Here is a 13485-nt window from a genome sequence, read left to right on the forward strand (position 1 = left end):
CGAAGTGGTATCGTGACGCTGTCCTCGGAAATATGAAGAGCGGCTCTATGGCGGCAGGCGTCTCGTGTCGTCGCTTTCTTTGTAGAGAACGTTGTACAGCGTCGGCGGAGGTCGATGATGGCGCCATACTCTCAAAGAAAGTCGATTAAAAGCATGAATTCACGGGACTATTCTCGGAGAACAAGGGAACTGATCGGAAACGCAGAATTTTGAACTTGCACGCGAGAAGTCCACACACCAAGTGGTTTGACGACATGTCCGCCAGCTTTCCGTACGTAGCAGTAACGTTTCGACCATTGATCAGCCCAGGTATGTTGATTGAAAAGTTGTCTCCAACCTGAGACACCCGCCGTGGTTGCTCAGTGGCTATGGTGTTGGGCTGCTGAGCACGAGGTCGCGGGATCGAATCCCGGCCACGGCGGCCGCATTTCGATGGGGGCGAAATGCGAAAACACCCGTGTGCTTAGATTTAGGTGCACGTTAAAGAACCCCAGGTGGTCAAAATTTCCGGAGTCCTCCACTACGGCGTGCCTCATAATCATAAAGTGGTTTTGGCACGTAAAACCCCAAATATTATTATTAACCTGAGACACCGGTGCCGTCAAGTCCACATCGGTCTGAGGTCGCGTCGATTGGAGGTCTAGTGCACATCGTGTCAGTGGCCTCACCTCGAAAGGTCGCTGACGTTAGTTTTCTAGGCTAGGGCTCGGAGACCGTCCTTTCGACATTCGACTTGTACTTCTCGAATAGAATGGTCATGATCGACGACCGCAGCTGGCGCCTTGATGACGGTGGCGCGCGCTGTCGGTCGATAAAATCTTCAATCTCAGGTGGCCGTTGTCCGAAACGGGGTAGGGTGAATTAAGAGGAAACCCCTGGAGTCCAAGGCGGTGGTACTGGTACTCTCGGTAGGTATGACCCGCCTCACCACAGTGGTAACAGAGTGGTCGTCGGTCGGGCAAAATTCATCCTGGTCCGGGACTTGAATCCGGGACCACCGCCTTTCTGCGGCAGCCGCTCTACTATCTTTTCTTCAACTGTGAGGTTTTTCTTTCGAGGAACGCGTATCGGTAGCAACTGCTACTAACGGATGGATGTCTGATTTTCCTTTACTTCTCTCCACCTTGCGGCTTTCCGCAGAACTATTACGTCAAACTCTTGCCTTTGCATCAAGTTGTTGACAAATTCGACTTCGCCCTACCATCTGCTAGCCGCCTAGTTAGCTCAGATGGCAAAGCGGCTGCCCGGAAAGACTGTGGTCCCGGGTTCGAGTCCCGGACCAGGATGAATTTTTCTTCAACTTCAAGGCTTTTCTTTCGAGGAATCTGTGTGGGTTTCCTTTGTATTAATTGCTACGACCGGGCGGATGTCTGATTTTCGCTAACCTCTCTCCACCTTGCGGGTTTCCGCAGAACTATTTCGTCAACTCAACGTCTATGACACCTTTCTGATGCAAGGGCCCTCGAATTTTTCGTCATACGTCCCATTTTATTAACGTGCTTGTGACACGCTCTGCACTTTCTGCGAATGGTTGCTTCATTGCATCAGATTAGGGAGAACAATGCTCTATCGCACACCTGCGATGTGAACAATATTATCAAGCTTAAGACCAGAGATACTCATTCATCAATGTATACCTGACCGTCCAATGTTATCTATGCGCGTTTGTATTGAAAGTTGGCGATAATCTATCTGCATCCTAGTACACCACGTTCCTCAATTTTCCATGAGCATTCATTCGCGGTGAGAATATAGATTGCAAGTTCCCTACTGCGATAGCTGGCTTTTGAAGAGAATACCGAGCACGTTTATTCTCGACCTTCTTCGCCACAATATTATTTTAACGATATAGGATTTGAAGCGCAGCTTTTCTTATTTTACTTTCGGAGCATTGTAAAAAAAGTCCAATGGGTCATATTCGCATAATTAAGATTTTTCACCTGAGGAAATATCAAGTGCAAAAGTGAACTGTGTATGTGTTAAACATTTCTTGACAGGTATATGCTAGTCCGAACAACTGACACATGATGGCGGCGAATCTGCATAGGCGAGTTGTCAAATCTTTCTTAAGTGCTATAGGGGTATGTTTGCTGGCTGAGGGCCTTCTATACCGAACGCTGCTGCAACGGTGTGTTTCCGGCGTGTTCGAGCCTGGTCGTGGTTGGCTGCTTTCACGGTTCCCACGCAGGCTTTGTTGCAGCTCCACTGCGTTAGCTTTCACTTCAGTCGCACAAACTCATCACCGATCTCCTATACGGAGTCAGCATACGTGACATGACTAGCGGACATTACGGACGACTCGCTAATAGTGGTTAAACATTCACGCCTGCAAGTTGCTATCTATTCGAATGAGACGCATGCAACGTCACTTTTATTCTACAATCGTTGATCTTACGTTTCAAAGTGCAATCGACGTTACAACACAAGTTGTGTTGTGTTTATACAGTTGATATCTACCACGGCGTCGCTGGCCGGCTTTCGCCACAACAAAGCCGTTGCGGAAGTCCCCTTTAACCTCTTTTTTTTTAACATGTCGGAAGAACTGCCCCCGCCTTACGCTTGCCGCTTCTCGGAAGCTTTTCCGCAAGGCGACAAGATTTTCCTGCCGCTGAGTGAATTGCTGCTGCCTCCCAAACAAAACAACCTGTCAGCACCACTTGCGACCAACTTGCTCATGCAACCGCTGCCAGTCGCCTGTGTTAACGAGCTTTTGCGTTAACGTTGCGTTTGAACTTCTAGGACAGTTGTAATGAACAGAAAGACGCACTCAGGCTCGCGCGCTCGGATCGCGGGCGCGGGCAGAGAGAAGGGTCAAATCAAACTAGGCGTTCTGGCGGATGGCTCATTCTCATCTGACATACATCATTTCGTCCACCACCGGCTTCCTGCCTGCAACCTTACCATCCCCGCCAGCCTCGGAACTACCGGTGTTCAACCGATTTCCGAATGACCCAATTCTGTGGGTGCAAGCACGCAACGTGCTCCGCACTCGCCATACCTGGCCCGACTACACAATATGACTGGTGGCAGCGGAGCGGCTTCGTGGTGGCATCGAGGCGTGGCACAACTTCGAAGGTCACAAGTACCAGTCCAGGGCAGAATGGAGCGCAGCTTTGACGGTTATTTTTCCCCCGCTCACATATATCTCCGACGAGCCCGGCCGGCATGGCTCCGCGGCAGGAGCTCCAGGGGTGCACCACTTTGACGCAGCAGTGGTGCTCAGCAACCACTGGACAGAGAGGTCCGCAGGCTGCCCCACTGCACACACCGGCTGGCTCACCGAGGGTCGTCGTCGGCTTCAAGTTGGTGGAAAGCGCATGGTGACAACGCCACCCTCTCCCGCGTCAATGCACCACCAGGCGATGCATCACAAGCCAACACCATCGCCTCCACCTCAAAACCCTAAACACGCCGCAGACCACTGTTGCTACTTTCGTATGGCAGTATACGCCCGCTCGGTTGCTGCGACGAAAACCCTGCGGAGCTTGGAAGCAGCATTATCTCGCTACTCATGCTGCACCTGGAAATAGTTTGGCAAATTGCTTCGCCACCTGCCCCGTGGAGACACCGGATGCAAGCCATTTTTAACGCGATAGCGTTAAGGAGCTCGTGTCGCAGAAAAGCCGGTGTCGTCGGCGTCGGTGTCGGCGTCGGGTGTCGGCGTCGGGTGTCGGCGTCGGTGTCGGTGTCGGCGTCGGCGTTTGCGGCGTTGACCGTGAGCGATAAATCACGGCAGGCGCTTCATAAATAAAAAGCAACTTCCAAGATTGGCCCGGTGGGAATCGAACCAGGGTCTCCGGAGTGTGAGACGGAGACGCTACCACTCAGCCACGAGTTTGATGCTTCCAAGCGGTGCAAACGCGCCTCTAGTGAATGCGGTGTTGCCTTCGAAACGAGCCGTGGAAAGTTATACTGCGGTGTATATCGGTAATTATGAACATGTAACGTACAGAAGTCACAATTACACGAGTTGCGAAGTGCGTTTCCGCTGCATTTCTTCTGCGCTTTCCGCACACGCAGAGCCATCTTGCGGCAAACACAGAAGACCCCCTCCTCTCAATGTACGGCGCTGCCCCGACAGGAGGCGCGCCGCGCGCGCATTGGGACCGCTGCCAGGCGCGTCGCGGGACTCCCTCTCCCCTGACGACGCTTAGCCGTGCTCCCGGTTTAGATCACTATCTATCTCTCTGCCCGTGCCGATCACGACGTTTGGCTGGCGTAGATCGTTTCCCCTCCGAGACACCGAGTTCTTTGGTTCGTTCCGTTCGCTCAGGCGCACGTTTCGTTGCCGCGCTGAACGCTGCGTTGCTCGACGCTCACCGCGTGATAGGTGGGCGCTAAGTCCGATGCGGGGCGCATCGTAAGTGATCGCTGTGCCGTAGCGCATTGTCGACCCCTTGGCGGGCCGACGGGAACGCTGTCGCGTCCCACTCTTGAAGGCGAAGCTTAAGCGTCCTCCAATTTTTCTGCCACTGGCCTTGAACTCTGTGTCGGCATCCGACGCTATACCATAAATTTCACCCCATCTGCACACGGATCACAGCTGGGAGACGCTTCATCTGTTACCGACAACGTTGCGAAAGGGCACGCGACGGTTGAGCCGAGGATTTCGCAGTTTGCACGACGCGTCACTGCGTCCAGCCGCTGTTCGGTGTACAAGATCTCCTACTGTGCCTGGCCAAGTGCAACGAGATAATCGTCGGCGAGACATGCGACACGAGCGCAACACTCAGTGCCGACCCCCAGAGAAGCTGGTTGTGCTCAGGATGGCCTGAACGACAACGACTCCCATTCCCAAGTCTTATCGATTATGGTTTCACAACCACCCGAGCTATCTTCAGCAATGTGGCCTAGTGTAATGAAGAGAAAGCCGCACTTATGCTCACACGCTCGGACTGCGGGCGCGGGCGAAGAGAAGACGAGGTCGAAGTAAGCCAGGCGTTTCGGCGGACGGCAAATTGCGTCCTTCTCTAGTTACAGTGTTCAACTATGCGCGAATAACACGGACGCAATATAAGTGGCTATGCCAAAATTTCTTGCACACTTATAAGCTTTACCATGCCATATAAGGCTATAACGACATCGCACAAGTACTACCGCTGCCGTAAGGTGCCGCGCCATTAAAATTATGTAACTTCCACTTTTAAGCACTGATATCGTTTTGCGCTTTCATATTTAAAAGTTTGAAAAGATTTAAGATAATAGGCCTGTGCCGTGAGTATTATGCACCATGATATTTATTTATGGGCTTCCATTCTCGGGGGAAATATTTAGGAATTATTCACAAGGTATGACCTGGTACGAGCAACTTTAGTGATAGAATACTGCAGCACTATAACCTTGAATACAGCATGGCTTATAGCATGGCATACAGCATACATATACCTAAATATATGCGGAGCCGCACGGCAAACTTCTACAACGGCGAAAATTCGCTGTTTCTTTTGCTTGCTTTGCCACATGGTATAACGTCAACATGGACAACGACGGCGGTGTTAGACAGTGTGCCAATGTAGGAAAAAAGGACAGAGAGGTTTTGTTCATTATAAAGAAGTTATGTTCGTTATGAACTACGACCAAATCCCCAAGCGTCTACCCTAATGTCACAATGGAGCTAAATATAAGCATCCCGGCACGTTTCACTGAGATAATTGAGTGTGCATATAATTGTTATCGCAATAAAACAGTTGTCTTGTAGCGCACCTACGTGTCCATGTTTGGGTAATGCTCGAGAAAAGAACCTCGGCTGGTGCAATAGGGCCTTTCGGAAACGAACGTAGGGAACAGCGTTACGTTTTCGCGAAACGAGCCACTCTGAAGTGGTTCCTCACTAAGCAGGCGGAAGGTTCGGTTCATTTTGGAATCTTATTATAGTGTGATGTTAACGAGATGTGTGGTCAGGCCCAGTGGGGATGACGGCGGTCGTATGCCGATCGACAGTTCCAAGGAAAGCGACCCTTAATCCAGTGCCACGAAACATTAGCAGGTTACAAGCAATTGGCTGTTTCCCAAAAAATTCGAAGTAATAAAAGCCATACCGAGGCATAGCGTTGAACTTAAATGTACGTAACGTGTGCTTGACGCAAAATGCGAGGCCACTTTTGCTGCGGTCATAAATAGCACCCTGGCCCTAACTAGGCGGCTGCCCGTAAACGCCCCCCCTCCTCCCCCAGAGGCTTCTGGTTGTCTGTACTGTGCTGGAGGGCCACTCGAAGCACCGCTCAGCCGGCTGCACGCTCCTGCAGGTGGCCACCTCCAAGCTCTAGAAATAGCTGGCAGAGAGAGTGCTCGTTTTGACGGACGGCTCAGTTCTCCCAGACCACGCCTCAGCCACCACAGCCTGCGCAGCATCTGCGTTCGGAAGAGTGTCGACTTGCCGACTGACCTTTACGGGGACCTCCACTGCCGTAGAAATGTTAGGCCTGCACCTGGCAGCGGACCTACTGGCGGAAGACCCTGCCGGACTGCCCGCTGGAGTGGCCTACGATTCACGCGCCACATTCCAGGCCATATGTCTGCTAGAGAAGGCTGGCTTTAGTGCCGTCCTCCTGGTGACCAAGCACCACGCCCCCCGAGCCAGTGGTGTCGAGGTCTCCCTGCATTTGATCCTACCGCACGTCGGAATCCCGGGCAACGTATAGGCCGATGCCCTGGCAAAGGAGGTGCCCCGCACGGCCACACCACTAAGCCATGCAGTCGTCCCCTCAGCCTTCGCGAGGAACACCCTGCGAAGGCTACTGCTTAGCTGCCACCTACACCCACAGGTGGCGAGAAAAAGTCTTCCTACTCTGCTGCGGGACAGCGTGCTGACAAGAATGGAGCGTCCTTCCTACTACGCTTGCGGATCGGCTGCTGTTGGACAACCGCCAGGAGCTTCCGCCTTGGCAGAACGAGCTGGTCGACCGGCACAAAGTGCGGGCAGAAAAAACACTGGAACATCTCCTGTGTCGTTGTCCCACACTAAAACTTCAATGAACCATCATGCTTACTCAGCTGCACCTCATGGGACTATCAGCGGTTACCAGACAAGAGCTCCTCTTCCTAGCCTGCCGACAAAGCGCGACGCTCTATGAATGGTAGAAACGTTTGAAAAGGGGTTTATGCTCGAGTTTTTGCGTAACAGAATTGTGTTTTCTGGTATATTCAAATTACTATCCTACGCTATCATGTCTGCAGGATGCGTTTAGGTTGTACTTTAAGACTGATGCATCTTAATTTGAAGAATTCAGTTAGTTCAGTAACGCCTCTGTGCCACGTGGAAGGCACACGTGGTTGTGATTCGGCATGATTTTTCGCCAAAAAACGTGGCTCTTCGTGGTCAAAAGTGGTGGGTGCGAACTGGACTTCCTCTTTCGAGTTGTCCATGTCTGTCTACGCGATTTTTGGATGCTGCGTGCCGAACGCTAAGGTTCCAAAAACTTCGCAAGCGTAAAATTTACGGGATAAATTGCAAACTGTAGGCATAACTCTTGGTGAGCGTTGCTTTGAGTTTGGTTAAGGATACCGCCTATGTATGAACGTAATCATTATTTGGATAGCGCAAATCCTGAGAAAGGATCTAACAAAAAATGCAAAGCAAGCTCTAAGTTCAACTAGCATCTACAGTCACCAAAGCAGGGGGATTAGGTGTTGTTGCGCGGAAGGAACATGCCCTTGAAACTTGCAAAAGAGTAGGAGTCATGCCATTCATGCACCGAAAGAAAAAAAATTGGGGTTTTACGTGCTAAAACCTGATTACGAAGCACGCCGTAGTGGAGGAGTCCGGAAATTTCGACCAACTGGGATTCTTTAACGTGCACCTAAATTTAAGTACCATGGTTGTTTTCGCCCCCATCGAAATGCGGCTGCCATGGCCGCGATTCGATCGCGCGACCTCATGCTCAGCAGCCCAACACAATAGCCGCTAAGCAATCACGGCGGATCATGCACCGAAAGGCTCACAATCTGAAAAAGATAGGCGAACAAGCGGGCATAAACGCTACATGTCGGCCCCAGAGAAGCCGTCCTGGGCCGCTATCTTGTTCACGTTCAAAAAGCCGACGCTCGATTTCGCCTCGCGCGATTGTCCAGGCTGCGCCGATATCGCGGCCTAAGATAATCTAGTCCAATCGCGTGAGGCGAAATTGAAAGTCGGCTTTTCGAACGTGTACGAGGTAGCGGCCCTGCTATGTATGACGTCTTTAACGGTTCCAAGGTTAAGAAAGAAATGCGTAATTAATCATCGCAAGAAGTTTGTTGGCTATTGAAGTGCGTGCTATACTACAAGTTTCCACTCTCTTGTGGCCGAATGTACGTAAGCCAGACCGAGGGCTGAATTAGAGAGCACGATAACGAAATACACAAAGGTGCTGACGATCAATTAGCAGCTCACTGCAACGATTGTGGATGCCGAGAATACTTCGATAACACCGTGGTGTTGTGTCGCGACCCGGACTTGCCTGCACGGCTGATAGCAGAGGCTGCCGAGATGATGAGCGACGACCTCAGAGCGGTTAATTAGCACGCCATCTATTTCGCTAACCAGTAAGAAGTTGTCGTTTCTAGAGGCAGCATGTGCCACCGTTACCTATTATATAGGTTTTCATTTACAGCCTCTGTTATATTTTACAGCGAAGCTATATGTTACTTGAAACCCACAATTTCGTCTCCGCCGTAAAAACAGTCAATAGGCGACTAGTGAAAATTACCTATATGTGCTGAAATTACGCATGCAAGGCACACCGCAGTATTCGTTTCACTAAAGAAAAGCGCAAAACAAGCGTCGAAACCACATGATAGATGATAAGGCACGTTCGAACAATGCGAAGCACGTAGCTTTGGCCGCATGTGCTTCCCGGTAACGTTAACGGTTGTACAAGCTGCAGTTGTCGGGAAGCGGCAACTGTATAGCATACGAACCAAGAAGTGACGTCACTACACTTTCATATGTAAAAGGTGAACCTGCCTAGCAACTGATGCCATTTCTGTTGTGATAGCGCTATGGGAAGGCCACGCATAGTTAGGACTCCCGGAGAGCAGCGGGAACTTGATGAGTGGCGACGAGAACAACAGTGCCAATATGCACAACGGCGTCGTGCTCAAGCTAGGCAGGACTCAGTGGTCCCTGCCCAAAGCAATCTACGCACAGTTAGGACGCCTTCTATACGGCACCTTTTAGTTAGGTACAGTGTACTTAATTATGTCACTGTCAATCATTTCATGTAGTGCATTTCCGAATCATTAATAGCTGCGTCACATTGGTCTACTGGTCTTCTAGACTTGTCCAGCACGTGCAAGACGAACATCCACACAATACAGAGCATATACAAAGCCAAGCACTTCGAACACGCCATGGTCTCCCCTGATATCCTTCGACAGACACAACAGTTATTAGTGCACGGGAGCACCCGGTCACCACATACATTAATGTTCAGACTCTCAGAGCACGCATGCGACATCTTTCACGGTTACATTCGCGCCACTTACCTGGTTTTTCTGCGCGGATGGCACAGGATACATACTCCCGTGTTGTGGCTAGTCACCGAGGCTCACTACCAGCTGGCTTAAGGCCTGCGAAGCGTCCGACATCAGCGTTGTGGTGTCTTCGGTAAATTCACCGCATGCCTCTCTGTTCCTCACATTGCCAAAAAGACTCACACGTCATCACTATCCTTTCATCGGCTGTCTCTTTTGACCTTAGGTGAGACCTATAAAGACCACGTACATATCTACAAGAAGGGTTTGGCTAGTTTTAACAGTTCTACAGGAGCTGTGATTGCCCCATCGAGCTCCATCTCTATACAGCTAAAGTTTTCGTTTGTTATGACATCGACAACAGTGGGACTTAAAGCGCTCGAAATCACCGTTGATTATGTGATTCAACAGCCGCCTAATCAATGCGTAAAAGTTATGATTGTATGGTCACCCTACAAGCGTTACAGTTTTCCTTGGGTCATATCACCCGAGAGCAGATGTAGTATGAAATTGAGCGCACGCACCACTAAAGCTTACGAGAACGGCCATGTTACTATATTTCCCTGTCGAGCTACTGGGCAATATCCGCAACGGCAGGACAGATGAAACAGCACGCTCGACTCACCAGCAAGATCAGTAGAACCAATGCCTTTGTCGAGAACCGATGGAGAGCGGCAATTTTACTTACTTGCGCGTAGCAGTACATTGCGACATCAGAATTCGTCGGATTTTATCAACTCTAGATTATATTCATTGTTCCTGGACGTGCTACCTCGCCTGCCACCCAGTATCTCCCGTCGTGAAGCAAGTTTAGTGTTCCACCCAGCAATACAGACTCAATATTGGAACAAATATATCGGCATGCAAACTGAAAAAAAAAGCAAGAACGATTCACTGTAATCAGCGATAAGACACAGCAAAAAACAGGATACACTGCCAAATGCCATGTAAGCAGAGAACATGTGTTAAAAATATCAAAATAAATTAATGTAGTTATACGTTGAAAACACAGGAATATTATACCACAAAACAGAGCACACCGTAAATGACATGTAAGTAGAGGAGGCTGCATGTTATCAAAAAGTCCACTCGGTTGTTCGAACGCGTGGCGTTTGTTTGCTACAAAAGAACACGACTCGAAAAAAAAAACATTGTCTTAACATTATCGATAAATGTCGCCATATTCATGAAACATAGCCTTTCGAAGTGGAAGTTTGGGCAGCGATAAAGCAGGAAATATTGCAATCGTACCATTTTATTCTTTGAATTTTCTACAGAGCTTGTGGGTGCGCAATTGACAAGTGATTTGGACGTTCACATTGACATCCACCGGCGTAGAACAAAATGCTGGGATGCCTTCATTTAAGCAGACCTCGGATGCTTGGTCTACAGTGCATGATTGAGTCGGTTGATTGATAATTGTTAGTGTAAGGAGCAACTCCAGTGATTTTTCGAGGTCTACGGATCTCAACCCTATCTGCTGGTTGCGTCCCTCTGTACACTGCCGTACACATCCGTCCTTTCGATGATACAGCATGCAGGCTTAAGAGTTACGCAGATTTTATACCAATGAATTTCAAGAATTCCGTTGAACCACTTCCTTGCCTCTCCCTCAGCTACCGGCTACATGTTGTGGTGACGTAAATGGTGGCATACGCAAAACATTGTGGGAATGAAGGACAGACGAGAGGGTCGAGGAGCCGGCGATCATGACCTATACAGTTTGGCCTGAGAAGTTGATTTCGCGAGAAGTTACGTTCAGTACGGACGGGCAAGTGACGGGTGGAAAGTGGGGCTGGATTGTTATCTGCACTAACCTCAGCCCTCCCTATAGCTTCACACACAGTTTGAGCCGATGTCAATCGCCTTCAGCTGATGTTAGACCTATCATGCGCAGTCGCCAAACTTGTGCGCTACTATCGGAGGACCTGAGCGACTGACCTGAAGCTATTTAGGCCATTAGGACGACGGAAACTTTTTTTGTAGTTCAGTTTTGACTGAATTCTAACTTCTTCATGTATGTCTACTTTATAGAACATATGTATTGTGTGCATGAAAAGCTTACGAAGAATGATAAGTAAGCAGTATAACGACGCGTACTGCAATCTCTCGCTCGCGGTTTCCGAAGGCGTCCGGTCGCTCACACTAGCTTCACTCTGAGTGATGCGACGGTGTTTACACGGGACAAAGCTGCGTGTTTTGCCAAGTTGCGGCCTTGTTTGACGTCCATCATGCGCGGCTTGCGTTATATTTCAAGCGAACGACGAGCGATCGCCTGTAGCACACTGATGCAAACAACTGCAAGGGGCCGTGCTTTGGACTGTCAGCGGCGTTATTCCGAGAATAATGCGCACGCTGTAAATCGACATGCAAATGCGGGAAGGAGCGCAACATCGTTTCTATTTGTTGAAATCGCAGCTGTTACTGTTTGACAGCTCCGAAGAGCTGGTGCAGCTGATATTGTCACCTGGAGACATTGTGCCTACGGTCCGGCGCGAAAACACAAATGCTGAGCGTCTGCTCTTCGCCGCTTTCCATTTCCGCCCTGGAGACACCGGCTTACCGTGCCCGCCTGCCGCGTTCGTGTGACGTACCGCCGTTCACGTCACAAAATATAAGTAGGATGCGAACGAGTTCGTTCGACTGCTTGGACATGTTTCGGTTTCGTGCTTTCTGGCTCATTTAACATTAATTTCGAATTTATGGAGAAATCATACTATCGGAAATGTAACAAAAGGTTCTAAGGAACAAAATATAGTCATTATCCTGATATGGCTAAAAGAAATCCCCGAAGTTGCCCTTTAACATACTATAGTAGCTCAAGCAGTAGATGACGGACGGTGATGTGCGGGACTTCGGAATAATTTTGACAACCTAAGGGTTCTTCAGCGTCCACAGAAGGCTATGAAGATGGAATGCAGCCGCCAGTCTATGAAGTCAAACCTGTCATACGAAGTCTGTTACAACAAAATGTAAGCAATAGTAGTTCATATCATATCGGATTTATTGTACTGGATTAAACAAAAACCTTTTGCAAAGAAACTTTTTAACATGATTGTGGCACTTCAAGTTTTCATTAAGTTGAGCAGGAATTATTTTCATTAAGCAGGAATTATTATTGCGATAGCTATACGTGGACACTCCAGGCGCATTTCTGTCGTCAGCGTCGTCGTCACCGTGAGGTTCCGTATAAAATCAAAGGGCGACGGAATCGTCGCCACGCGCCCAATGCTGCATGTGTGAGCGAATGCTTGCGAGGGTGAAGTGGCCATGTCTCGCGCATGCAACGGAGGAAAAAGGGGACGAAGCGCGCCATCTTCTGTCGCGCGTAAGGCTCCATGGGGAGGGGAAGCATGGGGGGGGGCGTGCGTTCTACTCGGGGCGGCCGCGCGCGGCCGACTGGGTCGCTCTATCTTGAAAGCCACCTGTGGCGTGGACAACAGCCCGCTGCGAGCTGTTTTCGCGGCTTAGTACATGTTGATGCAAGAGTCAGCACGAAGGCCAATTCGCTCGTTGCTGCTGCCGCACTTCCTCACACCAGCATTTTGACAGCGAGCTTCCGCAGTCATCGAGTGAGATGTGTTGAAGTTTGCTTGTGCTCACGTGACACTACACTCTAAGAAAAATCCCGGGGAAAACGGGAGTAACTGCGCAGTTATTCCCAAAAAGTACGCTTCCGTCCCTCAAGGAACTAACTGCATAGATGTACGTGCCGTGTACAAAGTTCGGAGAGTAAGTGTTTAAGTCCCTGGTCGGAAAGAGAGCAACGGGAGGACGAACGACAACAGTTACTCCCCACGCACTCTGCTGTTTCCATCCGTGTCATGGAGCGATGCGGCGAAAACACCATTGTCTATAAATCCTGAATAGTTCGAGGTTCGTGTACTGTCTAATGAACTACATGCAAAGCAGCACTTTGCCTCTTTCTGAGAAAATAGCGTGAAGTTTAAAAGCTGGAATGTGAAGAGCCATGCCCTTCGTGCGCAAACCATATAAGTGAGCGATACACATTAAACGCGCAAGTCATTGATA

This window comes from Dermacentor albipictus, chromosome 3 (assembly GCF_038994185.2).
Source record: "Dermacentor albipictus isolate Rhodes 1998 colony chromosome 3, USDA_Dalb.pri_finalv2, whole genome shotgun sequence".
In the NCBI taxonomy this organism is placed as follows: Eukaryota; Metazoa; Arthropoda; class Arachnida; order Ixodida; family Ixodidae; genus Dermacentor; species Dermacentor albipictus.